We start from the raw sequence: 12,128 nt of genomic DNA on the forward strand, positions 1-12,128 counted from the left end.
GTACACGACCCTGGCCTCGTGAGGGCATACCGCGCCCAGGCAGAGTGGCTATCCTTGCAACAGAGTCTTCGAGGGTGGTACACACCAGCACAGTTGGCTGCCTATGGGCTCTCACCGCTTGCGACACCGGCCGTCAGCACTCCGATCGTGCAGAGTGTGTCTCCGAGTGGGCCTCCCTCCACCTTACCCTCGACTTTCCCGTCACCCGCAGCTCCCTCCACCTTGCATTCGCTGCGATCCACGCCCGCATCGTCGAGTTATCCATCGCCTACACCACCCAGCGGTTCGGGCTCGGGCCGACGCTCTTCGGGTGGCCAGCACTCTTCTCGTAGTGGTGGCTCACACTCTCGTCCAGGTAGTGGCTCGTGCTACTTTGGTGGTGGAGGGGGCAGTGCTACAGATTCACCTCCTCTTACACCTCGACCTCCTCACTCACCCCTTGGAGCTCCACACGAGGATGAGGACCGCGATGCGCCTGCCCTGGACGCTCATGGCTACTACTATTATATACATCGATGGGGGGAGGTGGATCTAGGTTCCTCTTTGGGGAGGACATTTTGAGGGCACCTTAACCAGCTGATCCACTCGACATACCAATATTTCTTTAAATCTTTCAAAGATCAGGACCCAACAGACTTGACGTACATTCACATGACATTGCTCATGCGGTTCCCTAATCCGCAAGTGGAACAGTTCTCCAGGCAGTGGCTCGAGAAATACATCAAGAATTTCTTGAAAAAAAGGAAGTCCAGTGTGTAGAGGGCGGCAAAGCGAACGTTTGAATCTGAGGGTCACAACTATCGCCCTGGAAATGTTCACGACGAGGAGTGGGAGAAAGCCCAGGGCGAGCTGGAGGACGAGAGAGCGGCATGTGCTAGGGCACACACTTGGCAGGTGGAGGTGAGGGTGCAGCAAACGCCCACGCATTACGGCTCAGGCAGAAAAGCACCGTGGAAAGATAAATTTGTGAGTGTGCATATTTTCATTTGAATTGATTTAATTTGTGGTAATAAGGTTAGGTTTGTGATATTTTTTAATTGATATACAACAAAATATTACTATGACCCGTCCAAGCCGAGAGATCCAGAGATACAGAGAGAGCCACTCTGATATCAGACATGGTGCTGGCTGTATGAAAACAACAACATCAATCGCGAAGAATTTGAAAATGCATGTCGTACACTACAGCCTGTAAGTGTGAAATTTTCTTTTTAAATCATTACATGTAGCTTTATGTATCCATTTGTATTAATTAAAGGTTTTGTTGTTTTTTTCTTTTCCAGAGTCAAGGAGTCCCTCGAGAGGTCCCAGGATCCGAGTAGCTCAATCCTCCAAGTGTTTTTGGGTCCGCGCGTCTTCTTTTCGCCACAGTTGTATAGCCCCCATGTATCGCTTATTTGGGCAATTTTGTAATATCCAATATAATTAAACACTTGATTTTGGCCCAAAGTCTTCTTTTGGCCACAATTGTATAACCGCCATGCATCGCCTATTTGGGCTATTTTGTAATGAACAGTTTCTCCAATATAATTAAACATTTGATTTTGGTCCAAAGTTTTGGTGCAATGAAATTGTTGTTTTTTTATTTATTAAATGTATAGGAAAAAAAAGGCAAATGACCATTTGGATGGGTCCTACCAAGGACCATCTAAATGGTCATCTGCTTTTTTTTTAAAATACTCGCGTGTGTGGTAATGGTCACGGTAATATTGGCGATAAAGACGGTGGAAATAAACGCGGAAATGTATCCGGGCCGATTACCGCGTGCATTGCTGAAGGACCATTACCGAGAGGATTGACTCCAGCATTACCGCTCCCGAGATTTTTTGACTTAAACTTTTTCTTTGTTTTTGTGCGTCCATCTGAGCGGTAATGTGCTCCAAATGTCATAGTGAAACTTGATGAATCTTGTCCAAATTAAGTTTTAACTTGATTCATAGGCTCAAAATAGATCATAAAATGACTATTTAGGAAATAAGTTGAAAAAATTATTCATTTTAGGTCAAAGTTAATAATCACGATTATTAACTTTTGGCTCAAAACTGATCAAGGTTGATACCATAGACTCTAAGCATGATTGCAAACATCTTTTGTGAAGGCCCATGAAGTTTGGATCACAAAACATACCAAAACCTTGATAAAAACTGAAATCTGTACTCAATGTCGAGAACTTGAGTGTGACTTGGTAAATCTTGTTCAAATTCAGTGAAACTTGACTCATAGGCTTATATTGATGCATTAAACAAGTGTACATGGTTAGATGACCAAACTAATGCAAAAATTACCAAAAGTAAATAATCGCGATTATTTACTTTTGAGGAGGAAAAAAAAGTTCATAAGAAAAAAATCTACAGTAAATAATCGCGATTATTTACATTTGCTCCAAAATTGAGAAATTTTGCACAACTTGGGTCAGCACATCAAGTAGACTCCACAAATCAAATTTGGTGAAATTTGGATCACAAAATTGAGACTTAAGCCAGATTCTTGGAATCAGAGTCTGCGAACACTAAATAGTTTGATAACTTGGACAAATCTTGATGAGACTCAACTAAACTTGTCCAGAGACCACAACAAGGTAATTACTTGGCAAAACAAGCCTAAAAAGTGTAGAAACTGAGAGAAGTAAATAATAGATTATTTACTTTTGAGCTCCAGAAACAAGATTTTGGACTTTTGAGCTTGTACAGTGCTAGAAGAACATAATACAAGGCCACTGGTCAATTTTGGGTTCCATCGGATCCAAATTGGTACCTATTAACTCAGTTTCAAGTTTTAGATTAGTCCTTTTAGCTCCTTACAAGGATAGAATTTGGAAATCTCATGTGCTGACTTACTTAGCTCAGATTGAAGAACCAGGTTGCAGGCAAAGAATTGGGAGATGACAAGAGCGGAATTCAAGTAAGTGGAAAAAACAGATAACAATCTAATCTGCAGGTTAGGTTATTCAAGGCCTAGATTTTCATCATTTCAAAGGCAGCAATCAATTCTGACACTTTCGAGCTAGAGTTAATCAACTCTTGTGAGTCTAAGAGAAATCAACTGCCAGAAGTACTTTGGCAAAAGCAGTCTTATCAAACCCGAGCATAATTTTTTTATGCTAATCAATACCAAAATCTGATAGGAGACAGTTTTTACAGAACCAGTCAACATGGACTCATCTCGAGCTGAGAGTTCAAGTACAATAGAGTAAGCCAGTAGAGTGGTAACACAGGTACAAGTGTAGCAGAGCAGATTTTACAACTATATGGCTACAATGGGGATAAAGTCTTATATGCAGATTCAGAAGGCCATAGATATCTAATGAGCAACAAAAGCAACACAGAAGCAAAGATCTTATTGATCAGAGTAAAGCCAGATTTAGAGAACTCTCAGATGTTTACAGACTTCAGTGGAGCCAGGTATTACAAGCTTAAAGATGAAGTGCAAAGAATTGACCCAAATGGTTATCCAAAAATCTGCACAAGTCCACAAAGCATCCATTTAATTCATATGCAATCAAGGTCATTGTACATGGATTACAGTGGTCAGATCTATAGTCGAGAGCGATAATTGCAAGATCCAACAGAACAACCAATAGAAGCAAATCTAATTGGAGAACCAAGCCAAAGACAGTACAAAGGTCTAGATGGACCAAAAATCTACAACTTGATGCTCACTGTTCTAAAAGAAGATGCCAATAACTTGGTAAACATAGAAGCAAAAACTTCTCAACTAGAGCTTGACATGACATAACCGATTGAAATACCACCAGTCATGGCATATTGCTCAGGTTGTGGATGAAAAGGTGGACATTTTTTTGAAGATTGTCCAAGAAATCCTGACAATAGGGATATATCAATTTTCAAGCAAGGTACAGAGAAAATTGGAAATGAAAATCTCGATGTAAGTGCATCAAACCCGTCACTTGTAATGTAATAGAATGATATGCATTACCATTAGAAGCACTAGCAAAAAAACTGCAAGTTCAAAATTAGCATAAAGATGCACATACACCTGAAAAGCTTAAAATTGATTCTTTGAACAACAAATTCTTGCATGAATTTAGTCAAGGTGTCCAGTATCACCAAAGGTTGAAAATACTGCTCACTGACACAAGTGTGCAATCATTCACGGGTCATGATAGCGTTTTATGGTACACATAATTCATATGCACACTATGTAGACCAAAAAGGGCAACTATACAAAAAGGATCAACCAATGTTTGAACGGCCCACATACCAACTCATAGAAGTGATCCACTGATAGATAAAAAAGGATGGTTCATTTCAGAGGTAAGAATCTATTATAGCCTATCCTCTCTGGAGCTGAAGGATATTACCCGAGTGAACCCAGAAATCTGTTAAGAGCCAAACTCTCCTCCATCAGAAATCAAGCTTCGATGTTGTGACCAAACGAACATATACTTTGACCAAAATATTCGTAGATATAGACGAGAGTCTAGCATCTATGATGCCTTGGGACCTAAAACCACAGAAGCTTATATCATAGGATACCCATGGGATAGACAATATCAGGGCAAAGATAATGCTATCTACAGCTTGACTTGGAGAATAATTTGTCATGTTTCAAGGAGATACATAAACTATCCAGAAGGTTTGCAGATGCCATATGTCAACAGTGCTACCCAAAGTGTACCTTCACAATCCCCTCGGGGGGTTCACTATGAGTAAAAGTACCATATCACATGCGTTCAAGACATGTTTGTAGAACCCCTTATCTATGAATTTTTTTAGGAATATAATATACCCTTTTCTCTTAAAATCTGTAAGTTTTTTGCAAATTTGAAAAAATAATGCCCTTCTGTATATATATTTTTGTATGTTTCAAGAACTTTAAATACCCTTCTGTTGAACTCACGTGATAGGTTACATTTTTATTAGGTGACCTCCTTGGGACAATCCCAAAAGGTGAGACTCAACCAAAGCCAAACAGTTTTGAGCTCTCACAATGAAGTAGGATATAGTGATCACCCTAGGAAGGGGGGAGCTGCAAATTCATCAAGCTCAGCTCCGGTACCAAAAACTGCTACACCAGTTAGAAGCCCAAGAACTTCTAGCCAGCAAACCCTTTCAAAGAAAAAACCATTGGAAGATCATATGGTTGTTGGAAGTTTTCCATTGACCTAGAAACCATCAAAATCTGCAAAAAAAATCTTCTATTAATATCATCAGGGACAAAAGTTTCAGTTGATCTCCACGAGTCAGAGTAAAAAACCGACGAATCTCATAGTGTGCAAGCAATTGTGTAAGACCAAGCTCGCATATGCATATCGAGATGCAAATGGCAATGATTCTCAACAGATTCATGACCTTGTACAAGCCCCTACAGATGTTAAACCTGAAGTCGAGGACTATTTGAAGATGATGAAAAGCCTCAAGCTGCCAGAACAGGTGACAAAAAAGTCAAAATCACCGAGAGCTAGAGTCCAAAAGGCTACACAAAGGTCACCACCAAAATCCCCTCCGAGGAGACAGATTTTGCCAGAAAGTACAGTGGATCATCTAATATCAAAATTTACTCGAATGCAGGCACACAATGCTCAAGAATTGCAAGAAAAAGGTGCGGTATTACAACAAAACGAGCCAACATCAATGGAAGTAGGTGATCAAGACAAGGCCAATGTAGAAAAATTTCAACCCACGGACACTGCCACAACAAAAGCACTCAAAACAGAAAAAGATTTCGAGACGATCAAGTGCAACATTGTTGGTGAAAACGAAGAAAAGATGTCAAAAGAAGTAAAGCTAAATTTTCAGTTAGATAAGAACCTCATGTTCTTTCGCACTTGGAAAAGATGTGTTCAACCACAACTGGAAGATGCTCGTGAATTTGTGAGCATATCAGGAAACAAACGAGCAAAATGCTAGGTAATCATCTCCACTACCATTGAAGTAGATTCACAGATCATCATGGCTCAATTCCACGTGATCACAGTAAAGGATATGCCAGACGGCATCATAATGGGAATGCCAATGGGCCAAAAGATGTTAGAGATACAGAATGAAAACAGGATACAGTCATCAAAGACAACAAAGAATGAATACTAAGATTGGTCACCCGCGAACGACAACACAAGGTCCTCAAGCACAGTTAAAATGGAGACTTATATCAAAGCAGATCTTAGTGAAGATTCATCTCCATCAATGAGAACTTCAAAAGAGCTTAAAGTAAATGTGACAATAGTAAGTGCATATAAAACAAAGCAAAAAGAAACCACAAAAGCTATTGAGCAAAGAATGCCACCGAGACTAGAGGTAAAGAAGAAAAATCCTGCAGACAAAGGTAAAGCTAAAGTGGGACTTCCACCGATTAGCAAGAAGGTGTGACAACATATGTCTCTACATCAAAGAACATTCATGGATCAGCTTCTTCAAGCAAGACAAGATTTCAAAACTTAATTTCAATTGCTGACCCAATAGAAACGTCTCAGGAGACACCCAGAAAAGCAAAGATATATCAACCAAAGTACTCAAGAAAGCAAAGAAAAGTCAAGCAAGTGTTTGTTCAGAGCAGTTTAGTCAAATTCACTAAAGACAAGAAATCAACACAGGAAGACAAACACATGGGATGGATAGAATCACAATGGAGCTTAAAAGCATAGGAGTACTATGGAAGTAATAGACAGATATGGTACCAAAACCGTAGGTAATGGCATATGAAGTAACATCAAGTCCCTCCCAAGAAAGAAGGCCCACAAGGTATCAACATCGACAATATCCTAGGATACCTAAGAAGCAGGTATACAACATAACAACATTGAAACATACTAAAGTCAACCACAACTCTCACGAGGATATAGAACAGAGATAGATCTCAAAGAATCTTCCTCTTGGACAAGGATTCTACACAGGGTATACAAAGATTTGGCTACAAGTCAATCACAAGCCAACTACAACTACGCCAGACCTACATGAAGATCTCAAGAGATCAACAAGTTCTAGAGCGAAGCAAAGTCAACAAAGGAGATACAAAGGTCATCAAGAGATATGGATTCCTAAGTCTTCCAATGCTCCTAGTCAAAAGCCAGATGTCGACAGCTCACAGAGGCCTACAACAACATCAAAGAGTCCTATCAACAGGCCTAATTGGAGAATCAAACAGATAATGGAGTCATCACAGTCAAGGAAGGACAACCCAACCAACGCGAATGTAGATTCAGAGATGATAAAACAGGTATGGCAAAAGAAACCTTCAATGCCAACTTGGTCCTTCACTAATCCTCTTTTTGAGGATTCAAGCTTATTTTTACCTGAAGAAATGTTCGTAGTAAGCTCAAGAACGTAAAAAGTCAAGTCTCCAGGGTGCAAAACACACTCTTTGGCATAGTCAGAGATGGGTTGCTGAGCCATAAAATGAGCAAAGCATTAGTCCCAAAGCTTCAAGTCATATTAGACTCTGTGCTAGGAGTCGTATTTATTAGGCTTACGCTCAAGCTGGAAGAGTTGAGCATATCTAAAGTCATGTTGCTCATGCTGGATGAGATGAGCATAAGAGTCGAGGTCTATTAACTTATAATTGGTGGAGTGTCGTAGAGTCCAACACTCACGCACAGTGCACAGTAAGATGAGAGCACATAAAATGAGCAAAGCATTAGTCCCAAAGCTTCAAGTCATATTAGACTCTGTGCTAGGAGTCGTATTTATTAGGCTTACGCTCAACCTGGAAGAGTTGAGCATATCTAAAGTCATGTTGCTCATGCTGGATGAGATGAGCATAAGAGTCGAGGTCTATTAACTTATAATTGGTGGAGTGTCGTAGAGTCCAACACTTACGCACAGTGCACAATAAGATGAGAGCACATATCCTCGTCAACAAAAACCATTCTTAAAGGGGCGCCAGCTTGCAAAGCCATGTTATATGCTTTTATAGCTACACCATCTTTCTGAAGAACCCTCAAAATATTTCTTGCACCATTAGGAGATTTCGGAGGTCTTTTGGAGGGCCTTTTGGAAGAGAGAGGAAAATAAGCTCCTCCAATGAGAGAAGAGCCTACGTTACGTAGAAAAATAGATTGATATTAACAAAAATATAAAAGGTGTCCCTCTCCTCATTTAATAATCTAGTGGTCCTTGAAGACGATCACTCTCTTTCATTTAATGCGAGCACCTTTTTCAGAAGGTAGATGCGGTGCATTTGATACGGCTTACGTCATCACTAGAATTCAAAAAGTTACAAAACTATCAAGTGGTGGAAGATTTTGAAACTTTTGATACTGTCAATGCGTCCGGAAAGCCCAAATATCCTAGAAATGAATGTCCAATTGCCTAGCTCCGACATCCAAAGAGGCAAAGAATGTCAAAAACCCCTAAAAGAACATTTACTAACGGCGCGCGAGGGGGCATTCCAAAATTTTGGAATGCCTCATCGTGCACCGTTAGTAAAAAGCCCCTTTTTTCCTCTTTTAGAGAGCTTTTTGAGAGGAAAATGTCAAAAAATCTCTAAAAAGGCCTCGATCTATCACATAGGTTTTTTCTTCATCATCTTAGCCTTAGAGATCATAATTTGGGGTCTATAAGAGTGAGCACGCACACCCATTGTTACAATTCTACAAAGTGCATTTTGATCACACACACACACACACACACACACACACACACAAACAAATATAACATACACACAAACACACAGAGACACAAATATAACATACACACACACAGACAGACACACACAGAGAAACACACACTCACAAACACACAGACACACAAATATAACATACACACACACACACACACACACACAAACACAAAGAGCCTCTCTCTCTCTCTCTCTCTCTCTCTATATATATATATATATATATATATATATATCTACATACATACATATATATATATATATATATATATATATATATATATATATATATATATATATATATATGTATGTATGTATATATATACTATAGGCGCGCGTAGAGAGGCACAACCGGTGTGCATGTTTCTATGCACGCCTTTAGTACTGTGCATCCACCAGTGTATGTGTTTATGTGAGTGTTATAGAGAGAGCAAGTAAGGCGGGGGAAAGAGAGAGAGAGAGAGAGAGTCTTTCTGTTACCTTATACTAACGGCGCGAGGAGGTGTTTTTTGAGGTCAAAACATGCTCCACGCGCGCCGTTAGTAATGGGAGTCTCTCACTCTCTCTCTCTCTCTCTTTAAATATGCAAAGCTATAGAAAGGAGGGAGAGAGAGAGAGAGAGAGAGAGAGAGAGAGAGAGAGAGAGCATGGTGCAAAAGTGCAATAGAGAAACATGGGTAGGCTTTCTTGAAAGATAATTGTCCAAAAATCACTAAAAGGAGCTTTTCACTAACGGCGCGCAGAGGGGCATTCTAGCATTTTAGAATGCCTCCTCGCGCGCCTTAAGTAAAAAGCCCATTTTTTGGGGTTTTTTGACATTTTTTGCCTCTCCGGATGTCGGAATGAAACAAGTAGACATTCGTTTTTAGGGTATTTTGGCATTCCGGACGCATTGGTGGTGTCAAAAGCCTCAAAATATATCACTATTTGACAATTTGTGACTTTTCAACTTTCAGTGATGACGTAAGCTGCCTTGAATGTGCCGCACCTGCCTCCTAAAAAAGACGCTCACATTAAATAAAAAAGTGGCCGTTTTCAAGGACGATTGGGAATATAAATCTACTTTTTAAAGTGTCTGGTTGTCCTTTTGGACGTACTCACAAGGTGCAAGTGCATTTTAAAAAAAGTTTCTAGAGAGAGAAATACAATTTCTTACAAGGCCCTCCAAATGACCTCCATAATTTTCTAATGAGCATATTGTTTCCCATGCATTTCTGTGTATGCATAAATAGGATGTCTCATCATCGGACATAGTCATTAGACACTCTTTTTTGCTTCCACCTATGCACCTTGAGTGGACTACAACATGCAAAAAACCAATGTCATGCTAGCCAACAAAGCCATGCAGTGGGGTCACTACTGGGCAAATAGTAGGCTTGGGGACTGCCCAACACTCCCTATCGCTTGGTGTTGACCTTCATGTAAAATCCATTACAAGCGCCAACAAAGACCTTGGGACACGACAACCGACAATGTTAAGACAAAATTCAATGGAGTCACTACTGGGCGAATAGGAAGCTTGGGGACTGCCCAACGCTCCCTATCGTTTGGTGTTGACCTAGGTGTTAAAGCCATTACAGGTGACGGAAAAAAACCTTGGGGCATGATAACCGACAAAAGAAAGCATGCCATGCGATAAGTCACTATTGAGCAAATAGAAATCTTGGGAACTGCCCAACGCTCCCTATCGCTTGGTGTTGACCTGGATGTTAAATATGTTAAGAGAAACCGTATAGACCTCAGGGAATGATAAGTGACAATGGAAAGACAAAATTCAAGGAAATCAATACTGAGCAAATAGGAAGCTTGGTGACTACCCAATTCTCCTTATCGCTTAATGCTGACCTTGGTGTAGACGACAATGAAGACCATGGTGATGTGATTACAAAAATACCATTGATTCACTACTGGGCGAATATAAAGCTTGGGGACTGCCCAACGCTCCCCATCGCTTGGTGTTGACCTTGCTCTTACATTTATCACATACGACAGTTGATTCAATATGGGGCGAATAGGCCACTTGGGGACTGCCCAATGCTTCCTATTGCTTGGTACTGACCTTGGGGTTAAAATCATTACATGTGACGATGGAGTCAGCACTGAGCGAATATCAGGCTTGGTGACTGCCCAATGCTCCCCATCGCTTGGTGTTGACCTTGGCAAATTGACATCGGCCCAGTATACTTCCACGGATATCACATTTTTTAATTCCATATCTATTAGCAAATAATCCCTTCATTACTTTATTAATATTTCCCATGCTAATAAGTACTCCAATAATGCACGTATCCCAATGGCACTTTTTTCCCACTGGGTTTTTTCCCTTTGGTCATCATCTAGGTATTAGACCCTAATTTAGAACCTCATCATTCTATTTCCCTTGTACATATTTTTCATAAATAAACAGAAGCCTCCTCATTATGCTATTACAACGAACAAATGCAACATCATCTCTCACATCATACATATTCGGACCAATGAAGATGCTGCAACAAATTGAACCTCATCAACAAATCCAACAACAAAATGAAGACGATCAACCCATCAACAAACAATCACAACCTTCCCTTGCCTCCATGGACACCTTTCAACAGTGCCCGAGGACGGGCACTAAAATAGGAAGGGGGGAATGTTAACTGAGTCAACGTCAGTTAACATAAGTTACTAAAGACCAAGACGTATGGATGCACATCGAAGATCAAAGTGAAGAAGCAGTAAAGATTGGAGTTACATATTTATCACACGTTTGTCCAAAATGGTCACATATTGTAAATTCACGATTTATTTCAAGCCATTGTAATATTTTAATGTGTTACGGGCTCAATAAGAGCTCCAAGATGTAAAGCATAGTGTAGCTAGGTTGCAGATGCAATAAGTGTGGAGCCTTAAAGGTCTTGGGCGCCGGACATTACACATTTTAGACCTTGGCTAAGGTAAAGCCAACTTTATAAAGATTTTTTAAAGTTTTTGGATAAGAAATACACAGCGTGAGCTAATGATGCTCACTTCTCTCCTTCTCGTGCTTCCTACTCCCTCTCCAGTTGTCACATTGCGATTGCGTTTGTTGCATTGCAACCACATGTAAGAGCTCTACGCATTGACGTAAGCCATTCATGGTATTTTGTAGCTTTTGACGTCGTCGACCCGCGGCCTAATTTCATCATAACTAGGAATTTACACTTTTAAATCGAAAACTAAGCATAGGTGGGGTATTGGGGCATCATTGCTAAGTAATTAGATGCATTTTGGGTCGAAAATGATTAGGTAAAAAATCCACTGCTGTTAATAATTGCGATTTTGGAACTTGACCTAAAGTGGGGTTTGAGACCATAGGCATGTGTGATTAGGTCTTATAAAATTGCGCTAGAAGTTCTATTACGTTTGGATGTCATTTGATGCTGTAACGGATGTGATTTGCTTGCTGATGAGCGATTGGCTCTTGGTGATTTCAGTCACTTGAGTGTAGCTTGAGTTACATGCGAGTTGTTAGTTGTTTTCCAAGAGATTGACAACCTCTTGTAGCCTCTATGCACTAGTTGAATCAGCTTCGTCCC

The sequence above is a fragment of the Adiantum capillus-veneris genome, chromosome 19, assembly GCF_014529385.1.
Source record: "Adiantum capillus-veneris isolate H3 chromosome 19, ASM1452938v2, whole genome shotgun sequence".
NCBI classification, from domain to species: Eukaryota; Viridiplantae; Streptophyta; class Polypodiopsida; order Polypodiales; family Pteridaceae; genus Adiantum; species Adiantum capillus-veneris.